Source organism: Mus caroli, chromosome 7, assembly GCF_900094665.2.
Source record: "Mus caroli chromosome 7, CAROLI_EIJ_v1.1, whole genome shotgun sequence".
NCBI classification, from domain to species: Eukaryota; Metazoa; Chordata; class Mammalia; order Rodentia; family Muridae; genus Mus; species Mus caroli.
Window position 1 is genome coordinate 95,104,097 of NC_034576.1, and position 27,622 is coordinate 95,131,718.

Sequence of the window (27,622 nt, forward strand, 5' to 3'; positions counted from 1 at the left end):
GTCTTGTGTTGACCCAAAGTAGGAGTCCTCTATATATACAGCAGTCTTCAAGATTCTGCCAACAGAATACAGTCATTACTTTGATGCTCGCTGCTTTGACTGCATGCTGTGGTTAGAAACTAGAGCACTAATATATGGGGTACTTTTTACTTGGGCCATATTTATTGCTGATTTAATCTTATGACCATACCACACATTATTCTGCTCAGTTCAAGGATGATAAAACAAAGGTGATATCAAATTCTCTACTTCTAGCAATGTAGGAGACCTAAGGAGCCATAGGTTTTGTTTTTCTTCTATACGATAAAGAGAAGTACAGAAGCTAATAGTAGATGATTCAAAGGAAAATAACTCAAAAGTATTTCTGCTTTTTAAAATAGATGTGTTTAATATTAATATTAAGACCCCAAATCAAGTATGGCAACCAAGCAGAATTATAGTCTTGAAAATTACAATTCATGGGACATGACAGTCTCTGGAGATCTGATGGTATTCTCTTTATTATGCACAATGATTGGAAAAGCATTCGATGGCAGAGAATATCATCTGGAAATTATTTCCCATTAGAGAGGAAGAGTGAACTTTTTTCTCTTTATCTTGCTTGAGTTATTTAACTTTCAGTAGGAAGTATCTAACTTCAAGTTAAGTACTGTGATTTTATTGGGTAACTATTGGATAAAAAAAAATTAGAAACTGATGAAATAATGGATGGAAAGTAAATGAAGATTAGAATTATAAGTAGTGGAAGGGGGAAGATATAGAATTTTGCACCCACAGCTTAAACTGGACAGTAAGAGCAAGAGGTGCATTCCTAGAAAACATAAAGCAGAAACTTTTTTATTAGATATTTTCTTCATTTACATTTCAAATGCTATCCCCAAAGCCCCTATACCATCCCCCCACCCTGCTCCCAACCCACCCACTCCCACTTCCTGGCCCTGGCATTGCCCTATATGGGGGCATATGATTTTCGCAATACCAAGGGCCTCTCCTCCCATTGATGGCCTACTAGGCCATCCTCTGCTACATATGCAACATCAAAGCTAAATAAAAACTCTGTACATGACACCAGGTCATGTAAGATTCATTTCCAAGTTATTCAGTTAACAAATTATTCTAGGTTAACAGTAACCTAGAATGTTCAGATGGAGGGAAGGGGGTTTGGGGTACATTTGGATCCCAGGCACTCTTCATAGATAAGAAAGCTGTGTAGTAAACAGTATTCTTAGGATCAAAGGCAGAGTATCCACTCCAGAATAACTCTGCCATCCAGATAACTCCACCATCCAGATTATAGACTTTCCTAGTAATGTGTTTGATAATGGCTTACAGTGTGACAGCTCTAGTGTGCTAGCTTTTGTGTCCCCCCTCCTTCCCCCCCCTGCTCCTCCCTCTCTCTCTTAGTCTCTCTTCTCCTCTCTTTCTCTCTCTCCATTTAAAATGCTACATGTCACATGGGAAATCTTCATTCAATTTCGCTATTACTGTTATCAGCTCTAAATTAAAATCGATTTTAATACAATTGCTTTTACTTTTTGAGAACTGCTACATGTATACAATATATTTTCACCAAGCCACCTCTCCTCTTCTCCTACTTCTCCTAGGCCAATTCCAGTCACTCCCAACTTATCTTCCTTTTTTTTCTTTCTTTAAAAAAAAAAAATAATAACCCAATTATATTCATGGTGTGAGGCCACCCACTGGAGCATTGACATTCTACCAGAAACCTATTACTACAGAAAAATGACTCTTCCCCAGCAGCCATGACTGGCTCGATCTTGTGCAGGTTTTATGGGCCACTCCAGCTGCAATGAATTCCTGAGTGTGGCAGACAAGTTACTACTAGACGCCACTATTTCCCAACAGTCCTCCCAACTTCTGGCTCTTTCGATCTTTCTGCCCTCTGTCTATAACATTTCCTGAGCTTCGCCAAAGGACTCTGTAATACAGATATTTCTGATGTTTTTAAAGTATCAGATAATCATGACTAAGGTAAAATTGATATGGCCTCGATTGTTCCTTCTTTCAGATGGGGTTTAGACAAGATCTTTATCCCCCACAAAAAGAAATGTTTCACAGAATAGTTATAGTGGGTTGTTACCATAGTTACTTAGCACCAAATGTTTTCAACTGAAGAACTTGTCAAAATATCTGTGAACCAGTGTGCTCTTAGGAGGATGTCCTGGATTCAGATAAAGTAATGGTTTTTCAAACTTCTTTAGCCATGAAACCCTTACATAACAAGTACCTTGGAGAACAGTAAGGTGAAACGACATGTGGGGTAGATATTTTTATAGTTCCAAAGTTAACCATTCCTTATGTTGGTTTTTCTATTTTTTTTTTAATTTAGCATACAATGTAATGACACTCTCATTTACATATACCAACGCACTTGCCCCCCTCCTCCACTGCCCTCCCCTAACCCACCTGCCCCCATCTTGCTAGCCCCCTCCAACCTCTCCAGTAACCCTCCCTCCCTCTGCTTTCAACTCAGAGCAATGTCATTTCCTTCCCTCTGCTCCTCATTCAGACTCAGGATGGTGGGTGCCATCTAGTGTTTAGTGTGTGCACATCAACTGAGCACTGCCTGGTGACTTAAAGCAGCACCTAGCCAGGTTCCACTGTGGAGGTTTATTCCTGTTTCCCATCACAACTACAATAATGTTACAATAATGAAAGATTTTTAAAAGCCATCACCTTAGATTAAATTCTATATATCTATTTTAGGTGATCTTTTCTCTCTAATTCCCCCCTTATATATTTTACTTCTTAGAGATTCATTGTAGAAAGAATTCCAATCACCGAACCATCTTCTTAAAGTATTCTTGGGACAGATTTTAAAGCATTCATCAGGCAAATACATTAACCAGCACACTGACCTTCTTGGGCATTACTTCTGCAGAAAGAAAGACAGAAATGCTTTTGTTATTGTTTGCTTCAGTGCTTTGCTAAGGGGGAAAAACGGAAAGCAGGCATGTTCTGAAAGCTGGGAAATCCAGGAGCACAAAGTCATCATCTCCTGAGGGCCTTCCTGCTGCATTATAACAGAAAAGAGAATATCATGTGACAACACAAAACAAGCATTGAAAATATGCAAGAATACAAAATGTGCAAGTATACACAAATGTGCAAGCTTACAAAATGTGTGCCTCTTTCTGTGAAGCCACTAATGCTAACATGAGTGCCCCATCCCATCCTAATTCCCTCCCAATGGCCTGGTAACTTCCAAATACGGTTAACATATGAATTTAAGGAATTAATTTACAACATATGACCTCTGACACTTAAATAGGCATTTAACCCCTAGCAGTCAGCTCTATCATAAGAGTCCTTTATTCCTATTGGCTGCCAAGGGCATACAAATGCCCCCAGTCACATACAACCTTCTAGCCTCTGGAAAGGAAAGTCATTTTAAAATTGTATCATAGCCTTTCTTGCCTTCTCTAAAACCTTCCTATGGCTTTCCATTGTCCTTAGATGTTGATGTGGTATGCATGGTAATAAAGTGTCTGGCTTAGGCTAGCCAATATAGCCCCATCTATAGTTCTTCTTCATACTTCAGCCACCCTGGCTTTCCTTCACCTCTAGCTAGTGTGCTATTAAAAATACCTCTTGTCTGGGTCCAATCCTACAGTCCATCCATACAATCCTCATATCACAACTGCAGGATTATGAGTAGGTATCAGATTCCAGTTCTGTGTGACATGGGAAGGCACAGAACAACAGTTACTGGTCAGCTGTCAAGAAGCATTTAACTACCCTAACAAGATCTCTATATGCAGGTTACTACTGAGACACTCAAGAGCAGAGAGCAGTACTGCTAAGCATATGGTGGTGACAGCAGGAAGCTAGTGCTGTGAGTGAGTCAGTCTGGCTTCAAGCTAGAAAATCACTTCAGTTTCTTCTTCTCTAAAATGGAAGTGATCATTTCTCAACATATCCTCAAGATCCAATGAGAAGCAGCCTGAATGTGCTGGGCTCTCTCATGCTATAGAATTCCTTGGAGAAGGAGCTTTGAGTACACGAGGATCTTCTGTTATCTAGAAAAAGACTGGCAAACTAGATTCACCATGCTTCCTTGGAGAAACATCTGCCATTCTCTGGCATGAAATTCTAGCCATGTAACACATAGTAAATGAAAACAAAACAAAACAACTCAATAACCATAATGGGCAGTGAGAACCAAAGTTAACACTACTCTTTTCCAGTTACACTCCTTAAGGACACTTATTCAGTGTGTCATTAGCATACATAACACAGCTCCAGTGAATAGAGTCCACAAAAAAATAACACAGCAATGAACATGACCTATGGTAGGTATCCCAGAGGATGCCCGCTGAAAGACTCAGCTGTCAATCGCCTTCTAAAGCCCAAAATTCAATTCAGGGAAACTGGGACCATTTTTGTCTCAAAGTGGTATTTCTACAATGTGCATGTAGATCTGTGAAAAGACTCCATGAAAAGTGTTCACGATACAGCAATGAATCAGAAAAACCCAGCAGAAATAAAGAGAGACCATGAAAGTGTTTTCTAGTCCTGTTGAATTTAAGGATTCCTACACACACCCCTAGAACACAGATGATTATCATATGAAATGTGTTTTGGAAATTCTGCCTTAAATGGATCTTCAGAAAACTCTCACATATGTTTGCTTTGGGAGAAGTAAGATTTATACTGTGAATTCCTTAGAGGACACCCACTAATTGAATAAAGTGACTGAGTGCTGAGAACAGAATATAAAAGTGTATTTTATGTCCTTGGTGAGTGTAGTGCCTCTTGAAGAAACAGACACATGCTGATTTCCAACATGAAAAGCTAATAGAAAGTGCCAGAGCCACTGGGGCCAGGGTAGGAATATGGGGAGATTTGTACAGAGGACTGCTTTCCTACAAAGGCGGCCTAGAGGCAGAAGAAATAACAGAGGATCTGAGATAAAATACCTAACACCAGTTGAACAAGCCCTTCACACCAAGCACTGTGTTAAATACTACACAGACTCTTCAATTACCCCCCCCTCCCAACACTTGGTTGACTTGAAGGTTCAAAGAAATTCAATAATGCGCCTGTGATCATACAGATCGTCCGCACTGACCATGGTATTTGAACTGCCATTGCTTCTGATTTCAAACTGATAGCCTTATAACAACTCAAAACTTCAGAAAGGAAATTGAATGTGGCACTTCACTTACATCTGAGATTATCCACACTCAAATTTCGGTTGTTGGGATAAAATCACACACACACACACATTTGACACCTACTGTAATAGAGCATTTATGAAGAGTTGTGTGAACCCCCTAGGAAGCCTTTGTGCCTGTGTGCTCCAAGATACTTCCAAGCATCACTATCCTTGGAAGTATCACTCAAGATCAAGACATCCTCTCATTTACCTCTGTATCCCTCTAGTGGGTTTGGACTCAGGCCATCAAAGGCCCTTAGAAAAGCTAGATCAACTCTCTGTGGTATTATCTGGATCTCTATGGCCTGGACCTGTCTGCTCTAAAAATTCAGACTATACTAAAACTTTAAACTTCCTTGCCAATGTCTTAGTTAAGGTTCTACTGCTGTGAACAGACACCATGACCAAGGCAACTCTTATAAGGACAACATTTAATTGGGGCTAGCTTTAGATGTTCAATCAATTATTAAGGCAGGAGCATGGCAACATCCAGGCTGGCATGGTGCAGGAGGAGCTGAGAGTTCTACATCATCATATGGAGGATGCTAGCAGAATGTTCATTTCTAGGTAACTAGAATGAAAGACTTATAACCCACACCCACAATGATACACGTATTCCAACCAGGTCACCCCTTCTAATCCAGCCACCCTCTAGGCCAAGCTCATACAAACCATCACACTGATGAGAAAGTATTTGCCAATTCAGACAGATCCTGTTGACTAATAGGAAATCTCATAAGTCAGGGGGAAAAAATAAATATTATGCTACATAAGTAACTAAAAATTTGATTTTTCTTTTAAATCAGCTTATAGCTTATTCTCTTCTTTAAAAGGTGTGGGTTGCAGATACTATTGCATATGCCAGCAAGATTTTGCTGAAAGGACCCTGATATAGCTGACTCATGTGAGATTATGCCAGTGCCTGGCAAATACAGAAGTGGATGTTCACAAGCATCTATTGCATCTATTGGATGGAACACAGGGCCACCAATGGAGGAGCTAGAGAAAGTACCCAAGGAGCTGAAGGGATCTGCAACCCTATAGATAGAACAACAATATGAACTAACCAGTACCCCCAGAGCTTGTGTCTCTACCTGCATATGTAGCAGAAGATGGCCTAGTTTGCCATCATTGGGAAGAGAGGCCCCTTGGTCTTGCAAACTTTATATGCCCCAGTACAGGGGAACGCCAGGGCCAAGAAGTGGGAGTGGGTGTGTAGGGGAGCAGGGTGGGGGGAGGGTATAGGGAACTTTCGGGATAGTATTTGAAATGTAAATAAAGAAAATATCTAATAATAAAAAAAAAAAGGTGTGGGTTGTCAGGGGCTAGAGAGATAGCTCAGTGGTTAAGAGTACTGGGTGCTCTTCCAGAGGTCCCAGGTTCAATTCCCAGCACCCACATGGCAACTCGAAACTATCTATAACTTCTGGTCCAGGAGATTCAACCCCTTCACACATGCAGGCAAACCACCAATGTATATAAAATAAAAATAAATAAATTTTGAGGTCCATTTAGATGAGTAACAGTTTCTATACAACGTAATTCCTCATGGTAGACATTCAGAATGTGCTGTGATAGCTGATCCCAGACAAAGGACAAAGCTTACTAACAGATTTCTCCTCTGAGGGAAGGAGTGGCCATCAACTAAAACACAGTCACTTGGCGGCACTTTGGTTTTACCTCTTAATAATCTGACTAGTTAATAGCACTTACATTTATGTCATGTATACATGTTCACACCTCTCTCACGGTGGTCACCATCTCACCTTTATTGGATCTTGAGGATATGTTGAGAAATGATAACTTCCGTTTTATAGAAGAAGAAACTGTGACTTTCTAGTTTGGAGCCAGACTGACCCCAAGAACTAGCTTCGTGCTGTCACCCCCAGATGCTTAACAGTGCTGCTCTCTGCTCTTGAGTGTCTCGGTTGGCAGCCTGCCTATGGAGAATTTACCTGAGAATTTACCTGCTGGAGTTCTTCGATCCAAGCAAATGTCACCAGCTCTGGGTAATATAAAGAAATAATAATGAGAAAAATGAATTTGCTAGAGAAGTAATTGATAACTCATAGAACCTTAGAAAGTTGTAGGAAATGCTCAGGGGCCAGAGAGGAGACCCTGCAGCGGCTAGGTGCTTGAGGGTACTCCAACAGCATCACCAAAGCCCATTTGCATCCAGGCTAACTCTTCCTTTCCTTCTCTGGTATAGGATGCTAACTAGCTCTCAGCCCCTGCCCGAGATGGGGATAAAGAAATCTGCCCCATCCAGTGTCTCTAATGAGGCAGAGATGTTTTCCTTCCCATCTTGGATTATTTTCAAACAAGAAAGATCTGAGATCTTTGGGCTTGCCAAGCTCCACAAAAGCAATTGTTAGACCTAACAATTCAGTGTTAAGAATCATAATTACCTCTTAAACAATAGAAATTGCTCTGGAGTGACCTACAATGACCCAAGCCTGAAAAAAAAATGAAAGGAGTAGACAAGATGAGAAAATCATCTTAAATACTGGGAACAGACATGGTTTGCCTATTATTGTCTTGCAGATGTAAGTTCTAAGATTCATAAAGGCTGCATCACTTGCCTAAAGTCACACAGTAAGTGTATTGGTCTACCCAACTTCAAAGTCAGTGCTGCTTCGTTTATAAATCTTTCACACCAATTTCAGTCATATAATTCTGCAACTTACAATCTTTCCATAAGTTCCCACTGCCTTTCCATCTAATTGCCCTCAGTGAATGACAGTCAATACAGATAATTGCTCTGTGTGTGTGTGTGTGTGTGTGCGCGCGCGCGCAGGTGTGGGTGAATAGGTGTGGGTTCATATTTAAGTGCAGATGTGAGTGTGCCCTTGCATATATGGAGGCTGGTGGTTAAGTCTCAACTGTCATTCTTCAAGCGCTGCCCCACTTGTTTTTTGAGACAGGATCTCTCACTAGCCTGAGACTCTCTGATTAGGCCAGGCTAGTCATCTAGGAAGACTGAGATATCTGTCTGTATCTCCCCAGTCCCAGCATGTAACCACATCTGGATTTGTGAGGTCACCACACCTGGGTCCTAGACAGGAAGTCTAGGGATCCAGACCATGTCCTCATGCTTGCATTGCAAGCACATTACTAACCATTTTATGAGAATGGAGTTAATCCAGCAGTGGACAGACTATATAACTATAGATGCAGAAGTGAAAAATATTGTGTGTATAATTACAATCTTATTTGATAATTTGTGGTTTACTGAATGCCCCGTTGCCAAGAACCAGCCTCAGCTTGGAAAGGAAGTCCTGAGGAAGGGGTGTTTGAGAGTGGCAAAAGAACAACTCAAAGTGAAATCATGGCTACAAGCTGACAGCCTGTTCTGTTTGGGATAGCTTTCCAGATAGAGCTCTGTCTGAGACAGCTCTTTGCCAGAGACAGCTCTCTAGGGCTAGAAAAAAATTCTAAAAGTTCTCTGGATAGCACATGGGCTTGCCAACTAAAGTCAAAAAAGCCACCAGAAGAACAATTCCTTGGATCTTCTGACCAAGTCAGAAATCCTGTTACCAAAGTTCTAAAAGAGCTGTAAAGAAATTCTAAGAGTTGCGTCCATTCTCCAAGCAGTTCTCTCTGGGTTCTCTGCAGACCAAAACCCAGTCTTTCATTTACATATCAATTCAGTCATTTACTCCAGGTTTTCTTTTGACTATCCCTTGAGTCAACATCCCATGACCCTAATCTCTCTATTCTTAGAAAAAGACAGCAAAAAAAAAAAAATTTTTTTAAGCACTGTAAATGAATTCAGAGATCTGCCTGCCTCTGTAAGCAGACAGTAATTTAGATGAATGGGATCCAGCTCTGAGATCACCATTCCATGACGCCTGGGCCTGAACAAGCTCTCTACCAGGCTGACCTTGAACTCAGCAATCTGCCTGCCTTTCTAAGCACAAACAATAAATGTAGCTGGGTGGGATCTTGCCCTGCGATCACTACTTCCCAAATCTCTTTATCTCTTCCTTAATATCTGTCCAACAAGCTGGCTCATAGTGGAGCTGACTCTCTCTATTCTTTTAGGTCCAAGTAGCCCCTCACATAATTCTTATTACATCCTCATATTTTCCATAGTTGAGAAATTATACATTCAGTACCATCCTGGGCTCCTGGATGCCAGCATGGCCTCTGGCAGAGCAGCGGTCTTCTGCCGGAATAATTATTTTTTTGAAGCATAGAGAACTTGGCTAGCATACAAGAGAAATGAAGAAAGCCTTAGATAGAAGAGAAGCATAGGCAGATGCCGCACAACAGCTCCAGGTGATAAAATTATTCATGGGCAGGAAATTCTGTCTGCATTGTTTCCATGGAAACTCCCATCAAGAGGTTCATGCTCTGAAATTATAACGTCAAAAACTAATTTGCAATCAAAACAATCATGGGCTGAAAACTGCTTAACCTGAAATTCTTGATGCTTAGTGAATATTTTAATTAAATTATAAACCATACAAGGGAGAGAGGAATAAAAATTATATTTGAAGCATGGCCTGATTAACATTTGTTATGACATTTTAATTGTAAAGATCAAATTGCAGGTAGAGAAATAAAGACAAAGAATAGCTTTCTGGAAACTGGTGTCTGAGATGATCCACTAGAGGACTAGTTATTAAAGTCAGGAACATCAAGAGTTCAAGGAAGAGAGATTTACTTGATGTGGAAGAAGTTAGATTTTAAAACAGACCCTTAGGTAGGACTCAGATACTGGGAGAAATGACTGCCCTCCTCTTCCCTATGTCTCCAGTTTGGGGGAAGGTTGGTTGTTTATTTGGTTATTTTTCTGAGTTGGGGGGACTTTTATGTGATTTTTTTCTCTACAGACAGAGATGCAGGGTTGCTTGTGTCTTGCTAATCACTGCATCCCAGGGCCTAAGCCAGTGCCAGACACACAGACATGTGGGTAAAGGGTAACATAGTTGGTGCAAAATAGAAGCTGAAGGAGCCTTTCCTCAGAAGTTTGCTTGTGAAATCTTCCACCAAACCGTTCAGGTTTTCCTTCAATCCTCTGAATCACTTAAGATGCACCCTATAGCCTCTGTGCTCAGACATGGCATGGGAAAGGGAGTGAATTGGGCTGAAAACCCTCTAGTATTAATAGATGAGTTGTGGCTTCCTAGATTGCACCCCAGGCATCGCATTTTTCATGAATGGCAGATGTGATTTGGGGGATGACAAGACCTCCCTGCAAAGCAATGAAGTTGTTAGAAGGGAATCACTCCCTCCTTTATCCTAGGCCCACAGCATTTTTCTGCTTCAGGTGAAACTACTTGCAGGCATTCCTTCTAATAAGAATCTCTCAAGGATTATGTCCTGAGTCTTGAAACTTAATGTTAGTCACTCGCAGGCAGCTATCAAAGCCTGGTCTTTTGAGAAAGCATCCTACCATACATACAGAAATATGTCTGATAAAAGAGTTACTTTGATAGAGTAAATTATAGAGATTTAAATCCTCTTATTTCTAGGATAATAGAAATTGAACCTACCCCTAAGAATTCAAAATTCTCTGTGCTACCAATACACCCTATCCTAACATAGTACGTTCAGCTAATTAAGCTATTGGGCTCATTCCCAGAAAATGTTGGTTTAAATCCTTCCCGTACTAATCAAACCTAAGGAACCCCAATTTCACTAATTCCAGTATTAATTATTATCGAAACAATTAGTCTATTCATTCAACCTATAGCATTAGCAGTCTGACTAACAGCTAATATTACTGTAGGCCACCTATTAATGCACCTCACTGCAGGAGCTACTCTAGTATTAATAAATATCAGGCCGCCAACTGCTACCATTACATTTATCATTATTCTACTATTTACAGTATTAGAATTTGCAGTAGTGTTAATCCGAGCCTATGTATTTACTCTTCTAATTACCCTTATCATTATTTACTTTACTATTCTTATTGGTCCCAAAATTACAATATCTAGCACTAATCTAGAAGTAATATGAGTAGGACTAGAGTTAAGCCTTCTAGTAATTGTTTTATTATTAATTAACAAAAAATATCCCATGATCAACTGAAGCTGCAACAAAATATCTTATCACACAAGCAATAGCCACAATAATTATTTTACTAGCAATCTTGCCTGAACTGAGACTAAACTGTTACCTGTGGAACTTGTTCTGTCTCCCTGAACCATGGCTAGCCTGTTACCTGGGAGATGACTCTGCTAGGATGCATTGTGTGATAACAATGATCAATCTATTGCAATTAGTACTTTCTTATTTACCAAGTCATGATTCCATTTGTGTTCTCAAGTCAACCTGAGACAGTCAGGGAAAACACTATTATCACTACCTTACACAAAGGGCACAGGCTTGGGAAGAGAAAGTCATACTTACAACATAGTAGGAGCAACCAGAAACATACATGTTGAATTGTTCTTCTCTTAGATATTTTTCCAGTTATTTTCATAAACTAGCATAGGAAGCTAAGTGAAATGAAATAAACAGATGCCAACTGGGATTGTTCCTTGAACATCCACACGATGGCAGCAAAAGATTTTGAACAGAGCTGTGTGAAGGAGGCTTTGTATTTGAATGGTGTTAGTCATGCTATTAATTTTGTTACCACAACAGTAGATTTAAAATATATAATTCCGTGCGAAAAAAATAGATAAATCAAAAAATGGAAGTAGAATTAGTTTATTGTTTGTTTCTTTAATTTTAATTATGAGCGTCTACTTTCAAAGACAAAACCAAAACCCACAATCCTCCTGACTCTACCTACCTAGTGCTGGGGTTACAGCCATGTTCTGCCATGCTCAGGGGTCATCTCATTTGGAACCAAGCACTGAAAATGAGACAGGAAAGCTGAGACTGGTGGTTTCTTGAGAAATCTCAAAAAGGGTGGCTCCTTCTTGCTTGTGTGTTCTATATTTCCCTTATCTGAAGGAGAGATAAGCAGTGAGAAATCAATCTTCCATGTCATTTAATTTCTTTTTATTTCTTGTTCAATATCTTGCCTAGAGAGAGAACTTCTTGATGGATCAATGATACTGTGTAACAAATTATATACATAGTTATTGCCTTATCTCTCAGGTCTCACAGGCAAAATAAAGTACACTAAACATTATACAGCTATTCTATTCTCCTACATCCAACTGTGAGAGAACCTAAGAAGGGGAAGTACTTTTTTTTTCCTTTTGTTTACTGTTCTGTGTTGAGCAGGAGTTATCTTCACCTACAGGGATCCTGATTGTAAATGCAAATAGGTATGGGGTAGTTGTGCATGGAACTGAGGTTAGGAAATCTTTCCAACTTACCATAAATTTGATTCTGTGTCACTGAGCACCAATCTTTTGTAAGCAGACAGTACTTAGGCATTATTGCAAGAACTATTTAAAAAAAAAAAAAGACAAAGTGTGAAGCCGAGTGACGACACCTCAGTTTTGAAGTTCGTTGAACAGTTTCTCATGCTGTCCATACTTCTCTTTCCTCTTTTCCTGCGTTTTAAATATCCTTTCCATCATTACACTGACGAGCATTGCTTATGAAACAATCAACTTGCATGTTTGGCCACTTGGAATGACAATATTTTCACCTTGGATAGCCTGTGATACTTTTTTCTTCCTTCTAGGAAAAGTCTAAAATAAACTCTTAAGACAGCATAATTTCGGTTTCCTAACTGCCATCCATCAGAACTTCTTTTGACAAATATATTCTACTCTTTTTTTTTTTTAATTTACTCATTGGCTATCTCCTTCTACAAAACACTTGATAGAGGCTTCTGAGTTACACTGCTATTATGTATGGCATGTGGCAATCACTCACCCATGTGTCACATGCTCAAGATGTTCTCTGAGTTCTTTGAGAAGTAAAGAGTCATTTCGTACATGATGAAACCATAAGGAAATTACAGACAGGTAAGGGATTTCTACAAACCTCACAGGAAAACCTAAGCAGGATCTGTGCTCGCCTTGCTCCTCACAATAAATCTGAAGTGAGTCGCTTCTCACCAGATCCAAACAGAAAACTGTGAGGTCCTATGCAGATGTGGACAGTAGAGCACATTCAAGATGTGGGAGCAGTGGGAGCCAACAGACTGAGATACAGAAGACTAACCAAGAATCTTGAGTGCCAGGCTGAGGAACTGAGGCACTAAACCAGACGACGGTAGGAAAAGCAAATGGAGTCCACATGTAGCTCAGTGCAAATGCAAACTCCTGACCCTTCCACAGGTCTGCCAAGTGAAAGGTTATCACTGACAGCCCACAGAGCCCTCCCAGCTCCTCCGTGCTAGGAAATATGTGGGGCGGGGGGACCAAGTGATAAAAGGATGTACCAAAAATGTCAAAGTCATGGATTTCTGCTAAGACAGGCTTGATAATGGATTTCTTTCAACTATTAAAGTATTTAAAATGAGTTAAAAACTGAAGGCTTATGTCTGTGCTTTCTCAGAGGCCATGGTTAGAATTTGATCATCAAAATAAAGCCTGATGTCTTAGTGTAACTTTCTCATAACACACCAAGCCTTGTCCATGAAGGCCCTGCCTTTCTTCATTGCCTGACATATTTGATCTTTTACACTTGCTCTAAAATATTCTCCAAGTTCTTCCTCCAGAGTAGATGTCTTCTATTCATCCTTCAGCTTTTAGATGATTCTATACTGGATATCTCCTCTCCCTATTTCTACACAACCATTGCAACATGCATGGAAACTCCTCCAGCTTTGTTAGCTTTCCTTAAATCTACATCCTGCGCATTCTCACTACACTTAGTATAGTAATGTGTGAAGTCACATTTAGTGCTCCACTCCCCTCATTAGACTGTGACCAGGAAAATGTCATTCTTGCTCACCTAACACATTATGAATATCAAATAAATGCAATGAGTAAATCAAGTCAAATCACTATTTGAAGTAAATAGAAGCTGAGTGAAGACCTCAGGATATAATAGTTAGCCCAAGGTTGCACACGCCAAATACATATGTAGGGAGAAGTGTATGATGCACATATTACTGGTTTTCTAAGTGTTGACAACAATGTGTGTATTATCCAAGCTGACACTGGCAACAATGTGTGTATCCAAGCCGAACTGAGGAATATCTAGAATTGTATCTAACATCTATAGTCTTTTATAGTGACAGTCACTAGAGGGCAACATACTCAAACTCTGAACATCCTTTGGGGTGGAGAGAGAAGAGTAAAATGTTTTTCCCTTTTTTCTGATTAAAATGTGTATGGATAATCTTATGTTTGTAGTAGTTATAGGACCTGTGGGCTGTAGTTTCCATGATTATGGGTTTAACAGTTGTAATTACCTTTCTACTGTGAAATTAAAACCTAGATTAACTGTGATAATCACATCTCCAAGCACAGAAAATATTATCTCACACAAGCCTCCTACCACAGCACAGGGGAATACATTCATTCCCATCTTCTAATAAAATCATTCAGGTTGAACAGCATTAAATAAGTGTGTGGCTGTATAGAATTAAAGCACATATAAAGATTCACCAAGTACTTAGTTATATTAGGTATTTCGCAGCCCTTGCCCAACCAGATAGATGGAAAGAAGAGGCTATTTTGATGACCGCAACATGCCATCTGGTGATGCTCTCTCAAGGGTCTATCTCAGTCCTATCTACTGGCATGTATCCCTAAAGCATCCTTCTGTTCTCTGTGCCCGCTACACCATGCCTAGGTTTTATAGGTCATTTTAGTTGCTATATTTTTACAGAGGGATCAAGAAGGCAGAAACTAAAGAACCATGAACAGGAAGTGTTAGAGTATATTCCAGGGTAAAAGAGAATTGAGATCCCCTGAAGATGAAGGACTAAAAGAAGGCTAAAGAAAAATGCAGTAAGAATCAGTCCCAGTGAGATAGGATTATACCTGTAATCCCCATGCTTTGGAAGGTGAGACAGGAGGATTGGCACCAGTTTGAAGTCAGTCTGGGCTCTGGTGTTTCAAATGATGGGTTTCAAATAGTGTGTTTTGAATAATGAAGAATAGAACAGTAATTAGATGGCATGAAGTCCAAGTTCGCTGCCTGCAATGTAAGAGTGAATCGAACTTGGCAGAAGATAAACTGATAATTCCAGAAATCAGAGCATTCAAGCACTGAAGAGGACATGTGTTTGTAAAACTTGAACTTCAGGATTCACAAAGGGCTAGCCAAACCCTTTCACTGCCTTGGTCTAAGTAAGCATCAGTAGTTCCCCCCTAGTGCCCCAGGTACTACCTTACATGCTACTTAAAGAAGCAGACAAGATAGAGGCATTATAAATCCAAATAGCTTCACCCTGCAAACTCTAGAAAGGTTGGCTTGTAGATCGCCTGCCTTGTCCTCGTCGTATCTCCTAATGGAACAGCCAGCAACTGGGATGCAGGAACACCATTCATTTTCTTCTGCTTAGGAACTGTGGGACTTGTCTCCGCTGTCCAAGTGCTCTGCGTCCATGCAGAGGTGTGAGGACAGTGGCAATGTGTGTTTCTCATGGGGCAGCTGAGTCTTCATCTGTTTTCACTCTGATGACTGTCAAGTATGAACTTGCTGAAAAGTTGGCTGTGCAGGGTGTCACTCAGCACAGTCGGGTCTCCATTATAGGAACTGGACAGTGTGACAATCACAACCATGTTCAAGTGTCTGCCTCTAGGGCAGTTCGGAGAATGGACCAAGGCAGCACCTACTATGTTTTGGTTCATTTGACACAGAGAAGGATTTAGTCCTGGTTGGCCATTATTTTGGTTGTTGACACATTTATCAGGCCTTGTTATGAAACAAATGCTAACTCATCTGCACTGGCACTAGAAAGTACAATCACAAGCAAAGGGGCACTGATAACAAAGAGCTGCGGAGCAGGTTTCTGTCAGGGAACACCTACGATCTTCAACATGTCACTTGGGCTCTGGCTCCACACCTAGGCTAGTGATGGCTTGCTGTTGCTGCTCACTCCGCTAAGCATCATATCCACAACAGAATTTCATTTATCACATTGTAGTTGCTCATGGAAAAGCCAATAGACAATCTTCAGGGGCTCAGAGAACTTATCACAAAGTATCCCTTCATTTTGGTCTCCATGGTAACTAGATTTTCTTTTTTAATTTTCAAAGAGTTAAAAAGAGACTTTAGAATCAGAGCAGAATTTGAACCCAGATTCTCTACTAACTAGATGTGAGACCCTTGAACATGTCTTTGCTAGAGTCTTCTCATCTATAAAATAAAGCCAATGACTAGGCTTATCAATCCTTGCGGGCTTTAATTGTATTTTGGAGTGCATAGCTGCATCATAGTTACCAATGGCAAGTAGTCATCCTTCTTTGGCGACAACACCAGGCGGCCCAATGTTCATGGCTCTACAAGCTGAGCTGGTCTCCCCTCTAAGAGCAAATGTTTCCAGTTTCAAAGTGAGTGCTTCATCTGAGCCTGGTGACATGGTCTGGGTCCTACCACATAATCAGACCTCCAGTGCATTTTCTCACTTTAGTTCTTACCTAGGTAGCAACCAGGGATCTAACATTCTCAGTGCTCTTTCTACCCTCTCTCAACAAAGCCAGATGAAGCCGTTCACAACGGTCAATAAGGTAAGCAATCTCAGCTACCTGTATTAGCATTCTAGCAGTTTTGAGCCCAAGGCTAAATAAGTTCATCTTAATTAACTCCTGGGATACCACTGTTGTCAGTAAGTTTAAAGAAGGACCTTCAAGAACACAGTAACCCATAGCATTTCAAAAGCTGCCTCTAATGGAAGACCTTGGATTCTTAATAATCCTCATATATGACACAGCACCTGGCACACTGTAGATAATCAGTAAATATGAATTTAAATATGCTTTGAAGGTCATGTCAGATGTTTAGATAGACTGTATGTGTGTGTATGCATATGTATGTTCAGATATAAGTATGTATATGTATGTCTGTTCACATGTGACCATGTATGTATTTTACATGTGAGCATATATATGTATGTAAACCAGAGAACAACCTTGAATATCATTCTTGGGAAGCCATCTATCTTGTCTTATGAGTCAGACAGCTTATCTTATTGGCATGGGTTAGTTCAGCAAGGTTGGAGGCTGCAAAGTCCCCAGTTGTGGGGCATAGGTGAGATTTCTATTTTTATGAAGAGACACCATGACCACAGCAACTCTTATAAAAGAAAACGTTTAATTCAGGCTTGCTTGCAATTCAGAGGTTCAATCCATTGTCATCATGGCAGGAAGCATAGTGGCATGCAAGCAGACATGGTACCAGTGAAGTGGCTTAGAGTTCTACATCTGAATCAGCAGGCAGCGGGAAGAAAAAATGAGACACTGGGCCTGTCTTAAGCATCTGAAACCTCAAAGTCCACCTATAGTGACACTTCCTCCAACAAGACCACACCTACTCCAACAAGGCTACACCTACTCCAACAAGGCCACACCTACTCCAACAAGGCCCCACCTACTCCAACAAAGCCACACCTACTCCAACAAAGCTACACCTACTCCAACCAGGCCACACCTCCTAATATTGCCAATCCCTATGAGCGTATGGGGAGTTATTTTCATTCAAACCACCTCAGGGGATTATAGGTTGCATACTGATCTTTTTACTCAAGCTCTTAGCATTGAATCCAGGTCCTCTTTTTTTTTTTTTTTTAATTAGGCATTTTCTTCATTTACATTTCCAGTGCTATCCCAAAAGTCCCCCATATCCCCCCTCACACTCCCCTACCCACAGACGATGCCATACCAAGAGATGTTCAAAAGCTTTAGGCAGACGGTCTTAATGGCAAATTCTTTTAGATAAAAGCTCACTTCGCAAACATGTACCTCAGGGTCCATTTTCATGTCTCTCTTTTAATTTTCTTTGATCACTTTGAGCACTTCTCCTCCCACGAATCCTCTTACACTTCTCCCACATAAGTGTATGTGTGTATGTGTGTGTGTATGAGAGCAGATGTGTGTCTGTTATAAAGAACTGCAAAATCATGCACTTTCTTTAGAGAAATAGTTGCTGTTCTCATTGCCCACAGTACTTGATGGAAATCAACATTAGTTGGGAACTTCCAGATGTCAGAGAGTGGGCAAATACCAGTTTTGCCTTTGAAAACAAACCTTTTTGCTAAGATTTGGGTTAATTGGTGTTCTGAAAAAAAAATTTACAGGACCAAATCACAAGCTAAAATTTAAAAAAAAATAATTATAATATAGTTATACACATTTTTTCTAGAAAATACAGTATAAATTATACATTTTCTTAGTTAGTTATATATGCTTTATGAACATTTGCTAGTCTCATATTATGCAAAACCTACATCTTTTTCTTGTTAACCTCACTTTTTCGTTATCCTTACCTTTTGGAAAAGCAATATTTACAAATCATGTATTCTTTGCAAGTGGGAGTTCTGCAGGCATAATGACCTGCTACTTAATATTACATTCAAGGTTTTCACATTTCTCCAAATATAGCTCTCCCCTAATTGCTTCTTCAACCTGAATTTTCTACCTAAAGTTCATACCAAAATTCTACCTAAAGTTCATACCAAAATGTTTATTTAAGGGCAGCATGTAAAATTTTGTTCTTCTCTCATACAGTAAATCCTCACCACAATTTCCCCTCTCCCAACTCCTCCCAGTTCTCCCCTTCCACCTCCTGTCTCTCCCACATTCACTGCTCCTCCATTTTCCCTCAGAAAAGAGAAGGCTTCCTAGTAATATCAACCCCACAAGCATAACAACTTACAATAAGACTGAACACAAACCCTCATATCAAGGCTGGATGAGGCAACCCAGTAGAGGAAAAGGGGTCCCAAGAGCAAGTGAAAGAACCATAGACACCCCACACTCCCACTGGGAGCAGTTTCACAAATGGCTTAAGCTAAACAACCACAGCATGTTATACAGAGAACCTATCACAGTCCCATGCAGGCTTCATAAGTGTCTCTTCAGTCTCTGTGAGCCCCTATGAAGGCTGCTTAGTTGATTCTGTGAGCCATGTTCTCCTGGTGTTCTTGACCTCTCTGGCTCCTATAGTCCTCCCCCCCCCTAATGTTTGAATCACACCAAAATCTTAACAACATACTGATGGTTTTATACTTTTAAGAATAAAGGAAGCTGTGTGTGTTGACACACATCTATAACCCCCTATGAGAGAGGCTGAAATGAAGGGACTTTGAGGCCAGTGTGACAATAGAGGGAAATTCTACTTCAAAAGAAAATAAAACAAAAAATAAGGAGAGGCTGACAAAAGATAAAGCAGGAAGCAGAGATTGCAGCTGATATGCTAGAAATCTTGACCTATGCCTACATCCTAAATTCCAAAGAAGAAATGGCGATAGGCAAAAGATAAAAGGTAGGTGGGAAGGAAAACATGGAACCTAGAACCCTCAACCTGTAATGATGACGTTAGGGAGCAGGAGAACATTCAGTCTGTTCTTCGATATGCAGCAGGGATCTACAGTAGACAGCAATGGATTTTAAAGTGTCCAAAACAGTGTTAGGGAGAAGAAACTCCCAAGGTGCCTTCTCCAGAACCCTAGACAGAAAGAAACACACACACACACACACACACACACACACACACACACACACACACACACACACACACACACAACTTAATGCATATCCTTGACTTAAAAGCCATAGAGCATTATATATAAACAGGACCAACCTAGATAGCATTTTGTAACTCTAGTTTGGATAGTTTTGCTATTTCAATATAGGAAAACAAGTTCCTCCAGCTTGTCTCCATGTGACAGATAGCTTGACATTTTAGTTGTCTTGACGGATTAGAAGAATTTTTATGAACCTTTCACATTAAGTTTAGGCTTCGAGTGGGTAATGCAACTTAAAAAAAAAAAAACTCTATAGTAAACACAGTCAGCTGCAGTCTACCCTCTCGACAGAATAGGACAAATCAGCTAGGGAGGAACAGAGAAGAAGATGGAGACAGATTAGTCCAAGGTCATGAGGAGGACGTCAGGAGCACAAGTAGAGAAGTGGAGCCAACTGTGACAGACACAGAGTAAAGGCAAGGCAGAGGGACTGAATGTGGCCCCTCCAGAGTGCACTGAGCAGGAGGGGATTGCAGAGGTGAGACCCTGAGTGTAGGACAGAGGCATCAGGAATGGGGAACAAAGAAAAACTGTGCCCAAGAATGATGGGACTCCCACACTGCAGAGGAGAGCGTGTTGGTGTCTTTTCCAGGTGCCATGTGTTTGCAAAAGAGAAATCAGTAAGTTGCATTTAACTGCTCAGTGGGAAAAGGAAAGATAGAAGATAAGAGCCTAAAGATTCAGAGTTATATTTTGGGTCCTGAGAAACTCCCAGAGACAGTAACAACAAGAGTTATTTTATTCTCCGGCTGACAACTGGGCATGTGGTAGATGAAGCTTTAGAGAAGCAGGTCTCTGATTCCTGCAGCCTTCTGGGCTCTCCCTGGCCCCATCCTTATTGACTTCATGCTGCTAAGTCTGATCTCACTGATGTGACAGAACCTGCTCAGCCCCTGCAGCCAGCCTTTCTCAAAACTGACCAGTGCAACCTATGGCTTAAGGAGGGAGATGGACCAGGAGTTGCAAACTTGGTCACAGGGTTATTAAAATGATGTTACCATGCACTGGGGAGTTGGGCTTTCTGTGATGACCAAAACTGAAAGGTGATCCCCTGATCTGAACCATTGCCACTGAGGGAAGCCAGCCCTCCAGTCAGGACTTCCACATGCCTGAAGGGACTTTTCTGTAGTCAGAAAAGTATTAACCCTCAATGAGGACCTATACTGGCAAGAGCTGGGATTGCTATTCTTTCACATCCTTTCTTGATATATTGAAGGATCCTTGAGTCCTGGATGGGGAGCTAGTTCAATGTTAGGTTGGTGTCTGTTTGAGGCAGAGTGCCACCCGCAAACCCGAGGCAGAAAGCATCAGGTACAATACAGGAAAAGGGCAGAATAGTAGAGAAACAGGCAGTTTGTATGGCACACAGTCAGAAGCCCACATTCTCACTGTTAGTTTGGAAATGGGCTGATCACTCTGGGCCTCATTTTCCTCATCTTAAAAGTTGTCTTCAGTCTAGATGTTGGAGGAGCTAACAATACAAAGCATAACAAATACCTTCTTAGCCCATCTATGGTGACTAGTGTTGCCATTATGAATAATCACCCTCCATGTTTAAACTCTGATCATAGACCATTTTTTTCTTTTTAATTAATTAACTTATTTAATGACTTTACATCCTGATCACAGCCTCCTCCTCCAAGTCTCCCCTCACACACCTCCTTCCCCTTAAGCCCCCCTTCTCCTCTGAGAAGGGGGCAGCCCGCCCTCCCTGGAGTATCACTCCATCCTGGCACAGCAGGTCACTGCAGGACTAGGCACATCTTCTCCCACTGAGGCCAGACAAGGTAACCCAGTTAGGGGGATGGGATCCTCAGGCAGGCAACAGATTTATGCTCAACCGCCCACTCCAGTTGTTGGTGGGGGAACCCTCATAAAGATTAAGCTATACATCTGCTACATATGTTCAAGGGCCTAGGTCTAGCCCATGTATGCTCTTTGGTTGGTGAGGCAGTCTCTGGAAGCTCTCAAGGGTCCAGGACAGTTGACTCTGTTGGTCTTCCTGTGAAATTCCTATACCTTCTAGGTCCCTCAATTCTTTCCCCAGTTTTCCCACAAGACTCCCTGAACTTTGTCAAGTGTTTAGCTGTGCATCTGTGCATCCCCACAAGCCATATTTAAAAGGCCATCTGTTGCCTGGTAGTAGTAGCACATACCCTTAACCCCAGCACTCAGAGGGCAGAGGCAGGCAGATCTCTGTGAGTTCGAGGCCAGCCTGGTCTACAGAGCTAGTTCCAGGACAGCCAGGGCTACACAAAGAAACACATCTTGGAAAAAAAAAAAAAGCAAAAACAAAACAAAACCCAAAAATCAAAGAAACCCAAATAACCAAACAAACCTAAATAAATAAATAAATAAATAAATAAATAAATAAATAGCATCTGTCTGGAGTCTAGATGCCCTCCCTCCATATTACCTCACTCCTTTCCTATTCTCTTTTCTACTCTATCCTCCTCACTCATTATTTACTGGAGTTTTACTTTATTCTACAAACTGAACCTTGGAAATGAATGTGGTTTCCTGATGCTGTTTTGTAATTAAAGGAGTATGGCCTTACAGCTCTATTCACCTCCAGAGCTCCAGCAACTAGCCATGGAAACTCAGACTTAGCTGGGGAGCAGTGTTCTATAGGGAGCTGCCTTCTGTTTGCTAAATTGCAAGGGCTGGAAAGGAGGGAATTGATTACTAATTAGAAAAGATTTAAATGACTGGAGGGGAAAAAAAGCCTTCCCTGCCTATGGAAATGGAAAATTTTTCTGATGCTTACAATACCCACTTGGGACTTCTGAAATACTGAACACAGCCAAGGCTGCTTTATGAACTCCTGATAAACACTTGAGAGAGCAGAGGAAGAGATAGAGGATACGGCTTCCCGAGAAGGCTTCCTGAGGGCAGTCATTGCTCCTCCTGAATTTTTTTTTACCTTTTCCAGGGTTTTGAAATGTTTCTATAGCTTCCTTTAAGTCTCCCAGTGCTCAGAAATCTTTTAGAAAATCACTGATTCTTCAAGTTAAGATTGCTGTTGTTTGTCTAATACTTCCCAAAGGATGACATTTTCAATATGGCAGCTCTGACAGGAAATTTGGCCCACCCTGGGGAAAGTCAGTTCCCTTCTCTATGGATTCCTAGATATCTCTCCTATAAATACTCCTCACCTCACTTTCTTCTCTGGCTTGTTGTCTTTACACTGTTAGCTATGGAACTGGCCAAAAGTCACTGGCAACATAGTTTATAACACTTCTTCAAAGGAAGTAAGAGTCAGTGGGTCTTCAGACTTCTCAGAGTCAGGGAAGACACTGAGTAGCCTCAAATAAGTCTACTGGCCCTCAATAATAACTTATTGTGACAATAATTTGTGTACCATTCTGGGGATATAAGAAACGTAAAGCAATTTAAGGAGCTTCTCTCATGAGGATTGCAGTCTAGCTGCCGATATTTATAAGGAAGATAACAAGTAGATAAAGGAATCAAATCATAGAATAAGGTATATAGTATAATCTCATATTAAGAAATAACTATATCTGGAGGCAATAGTGTGGTTTTTAATGATTTTTTTAGTCATTTTCTTGCATATAAAGTCATATAAGACCACAGGACTACAGAAGGGGTGTGTGTATGTGTGTCAGTGTATAGACAGAGAGGTATATAGAGAGGAATTATATGTCCAATTATTTCTCATAGGTTAAGCTGAAGGCTAGGAAAGAAAGATCTCTATAATTTCTTGTATTATTAATAATATTATTAATTGTCTTCATTGCTAAAAATGTACTAAGCCACTAAAGGAAGAGAAAGCTTTGTGCGATGCTGTTCGCTTACCAGGCTGCTGACCACGTAAAAAGCACTTGACCATCAGCAAGCCAGCAAAGCTGGAAATGTACAACTTAACCTTGGCATGAGATCAAATGAAGGCACCAGGGAACTGCAGGAAATGTGGAGCAGAGCAAGGACCAGGAAGAGAGCCACAAGGAGTAAGGCCAGCATAGGGATGTGTGCAAAGCTAGTGGCTGCAAAAAAAAGTTTCCTTAGGAGACGGAGGTGTGTTATGTAGAGCACTAAATACTAGAATTCCCATCTGGACTGTGTTACAAATGTGGTGAATGATACTGACAAACTCTTTCATTCTCTGGGCCTGAGTCAGTGTACCTATGCTATGGGAGGATTAGATAAGACCAGCTTTAATACTGCTCATGTCAAAGAACACTATGATCTGAAAAGAGCAGAGAGCTGTGGCAAACACCTTATTATAGAAAGCCTGAAATAAACGCCTAAGAAATTTGCACATAGAGCTGAAGAGATGACTCAGTAGTAAAGAGCATTTACTGCTCTTGCAAAGGAACTGGGTTCTTTACCTAGCACCCACATGGAGGCTCACAACTACCTGTAACTCCAAATCCAGGGAATCTATACCCTCTGGTCATCTCTGCCTATTTTTGAATCATATGGTGCACATAAACTCACACAGACACATACCTAAACACATCAAAATGATACACACACACACACACACATACACACACACACATACACACACACACATATATTCACATACATACATACATACATACATACATACATACATACAGATAGGCATAAACTGGGGTCAGGAAAATGTCTTAGCCATTAAAGAGCACTTGTTTCTCTGGCAAGGAGCATGGGTTCAGTTCCCTGTACTCACAAAGTGGCTCACAATGTCTGCAACTCCAGTTCTAGGGAATCTAATTCATTCTTTTGGCTTCTGCAATCATTATGTGTGACTCATGGATGCAAAATACCTATAAATGAAAAATAAAATAATAAAATAAAGATAAAGATAAAGTCTTTAAAATAATAGCTCTTTTTTTGGATTTATGTATTAGTACACTATTGCTGTCTTCAGATACACCAGAAGAGGGCATCAGATCCCATTATAGATTGTTGTGAGCCACCATGAGGTTGCTGAGAATTGAACTTAGCACCTCTGGAAGTGCTCTCAACCATGGAGCCATCTCTCCAACCCCAAACTAATACTTTATAAAAGAAAAGATATCTGCATACAATCTACAAATAGAACCATAGAAGAGAACCATCTGCCTCATGTATAATGTGAACACTCACATTTGGAGAAAAGTAGACGGGCTAGGATATACCAAGTGTCTAACGAGGGTCTAAGAACTTGAAACTGTGAAGAGTAAGAGAAAGGAAAGATTGAGATTGGGGAAAAAGTTGGCAGATAATTAGAAGCATTAGAAAACAACATGGAGTGTCAAGAAATTTGAGTCTGTGATGAGACTAAGAAAGAAAGGAAGAAGGTTTTCTGCATGAGAGTAGCAGCCAATGGTTCCACAAGAAATAGAAAAATACAAAAATCACCATTTTCAAACCTTGATAAAATGTTTAGACAAGTATAATCAATAGGTGTTTCCAAAAGAAACAAAAAAAGAAGAAGAAAGAAAAGTTGGGAGAGGATGTTGATGGAAAGGATCCTGTGACTTTAAAAAATTACTCTTCAGATTTCCTACCAACAAAGAGAAAGGTTATCTTTGGAATGAAGAGATGTTTTGGTCCTTACACAAGTAACCAACCTGGACATTACAAATACTAAGGCAGCAACACATGTGGCTGCTGCGCTGCAAAGGAGTAAGCCATACACAACATTGCTTAGGCTGTGCTAAAATTTTTGACTTTGTTATGATCAGACAAATAAGGAGACACAAGTTGTGGGACAAAAACATCTGGCCTGATATCATCCTTTAAAAAGTCAGTACATTGAAAAGAAAAGTGATGTCATGTTCTAGATTAATAATGACTAACAACTCACAATAAAAACCAGATGCAATTCACACACAGTGATCAAGTTCCGGATTTAAGAAAAAAACTCCAAGCCTGGAGAGATGGCTGGCTCAGTGTCAAAGAGCACTGGTTGTTCTTCCAGAGTACCCAGGTTCAATTATCAGAACTCACATGGCAGCTCACAACTGTATCTCCCAGTTCTAAGAGCCCAAATGCCCTCACACAGACAGACATGTAACTAAAATGCCAATGTACCTACAATAGGAATAAATAAATCATTAAATAAAATATCCCTGAAAGATTCCTAAGGAAGACACCTAGGAAATCTGAATAAATGCATTAAGTTATATAGCATAGAACTATTTTTAGTTTTGTTGGGTTCCTTTGATACAAAATGGCATGAGGAGTATAGAGAAAGCATCTTTATGCTGAGGAGAGGTGCCTTGCTGACAGATACAAATTATTCAGAAAATGTTATGGTGGTGGCTCCAGACCTCTCTTCCTGCTCTAACAGAAAGATGGGTAAGAATTAAGGAAAGAGTGAGAGAGAAAGAACAAATGTAAAACTTTAAGAACTGTTGGGCCTTAATGGAAGTTCTGTGAGATTTCACAGTTCTCCAAGTTTTCTGCTATTTGGAATTGTACAAAATAAATTGGAAAGAAGATCCACTGTGATGATCTGGATCAATACCTAGGACTTGTGTAGAAAAGTAGATAAGAACAAAGTAAAAAGGCAGCTTCAAGGGAAGATAGATTCATAAGTATCATTCCTCAACAGTAGTGGTAAATGTAATCTGATTGTAAGCCTTTGTATCCATTTAGATGAAACAATGAGATTAGAAAAACCTAATTAGTGAATTAATGAGCCTAATCGATGGTACTTAGGGATAAGTAGAAAGAACCTTCTTTGCTGCCTTCAAATCCGTGTGTTATTTTGTGTTTAAGGTAGACAACTTAATTTAACAACATTCATTTGGAAATGGAATATAATATGAAAATTAGACTGGGCAAAAAAAAAACACAAACTTCACATTCAGGCATTAAAACTGCTTCATGCTATAATTTCTAATTTTGTTATGTTTACCTGTAATGACTTAAAAATCATGCGGACCTTACTGTAGGCTTTAAAAGGAAACATCAGCATTTCTACCACACCCAGTCACAGTACTGTAGCCCTTTAAAGCATCTTTTAGTATTTGGTTATGTGATTTATCATAACCAATTTTCTATAAGATTATATATCTTTACTATTGATTTTTATGAGAAAATTGGAATATCTATAAACAGCCTTCTGAAACTTTCTTCTGACTTAGCAATGTATCATGAACATTTTTCAACTCCAGAATGTTAGAGTATATGCTGTTGCTTTTAATGGATGTATATGCTCTGCTAAATAAATATTTCATAATCCATTTATTCAAATCCCTGATGATGGCCATTAGCAGTAGGATAATTCAGTGAAAACATGTCAGCAATGGAGAAACCACACACATACCAAAAGAGAATTTTGGAAGAAGAATAAAGCACTTCCTGGCAGTCTCCTTATTTTAAAATTAAACTGGTAGGGCTGGAAGGTGACTCAGAGGACAGAATGCTGATCAACTTCAGAGGTTAAATTATTACCAGAATCCACCAAAGATTGCCTTGAATTTGACTCTAATTAAGAAAATCAGTCTCAGAGAACACACCCATTTCAGCCCAGGATGGGGTGTTTGGAGAGAGAGAGCAGAAGGTGACAGATACAGTGTATCTTTTAGCAGTACAGTCTCACTCTTTGCCTGGCATTGTGAGGGAAAATAAACATGAGGATTCTTGGCAGTAGTGTTTCCAAGGTTACAAGCCTATGCAGTTGTACCTTCATGGATACCACCAAAACACCTAGAGCCCTACACAGTTTACCTTTGTATTACACAGATGCTTCCATGAAACAAACAAACAAACAAATGATGGACATGACCTTGGAATGACAGTGAAGTTGTGATGCATTTTTCAGACTACTGTTCTCATGTTTATATATTCTCCCTCAAGTCTATGTGTTAAGAAGGAGAAATAATCTGGGGCTGTTCTACTGCATCATAACTGGTGAGTGCCCCCCCCCCCAAAACCAGAAA

The 27,622-nt window shown here is 40.2% G+C and overlaps 1 protein-coding gene and 1 long non-coding RNA gene across 7 annotated transcripts in view; one reads left to right on the forward strand and one right to left on the reverse strand.

The window, feature by feature from the left end:
* The window catches only part of Dlg2 (discs large MAGUK scaffold protein 2), a 1,891,758-nt gene that overhangs the window by 1,561,823 nt on the left and 302,313 nt on the right, over positions 1 to 27,622 (forward strand). The gene's annotated exons all lie outside the window — the stretch shown is intronic.
* LOC110299457 lies at positions 646 to 27,540 on the reverse strand. The gene is made up of 7 exons (XR_002378460.1): positions 27,007 to 27,540; positions 24,418 to 24,514; positions 11,931 to 12,088; positions 7,147 to 7,184; positions 3,610 to 3,695; positions 2,698 to 2,896; positions 646 to 811 (listed from the first exon to the last, which is right to left on the reverse strand). It is a non-coding gene; the product is annotated as an uncharacterized LOC110299457 (long non-coding RNA).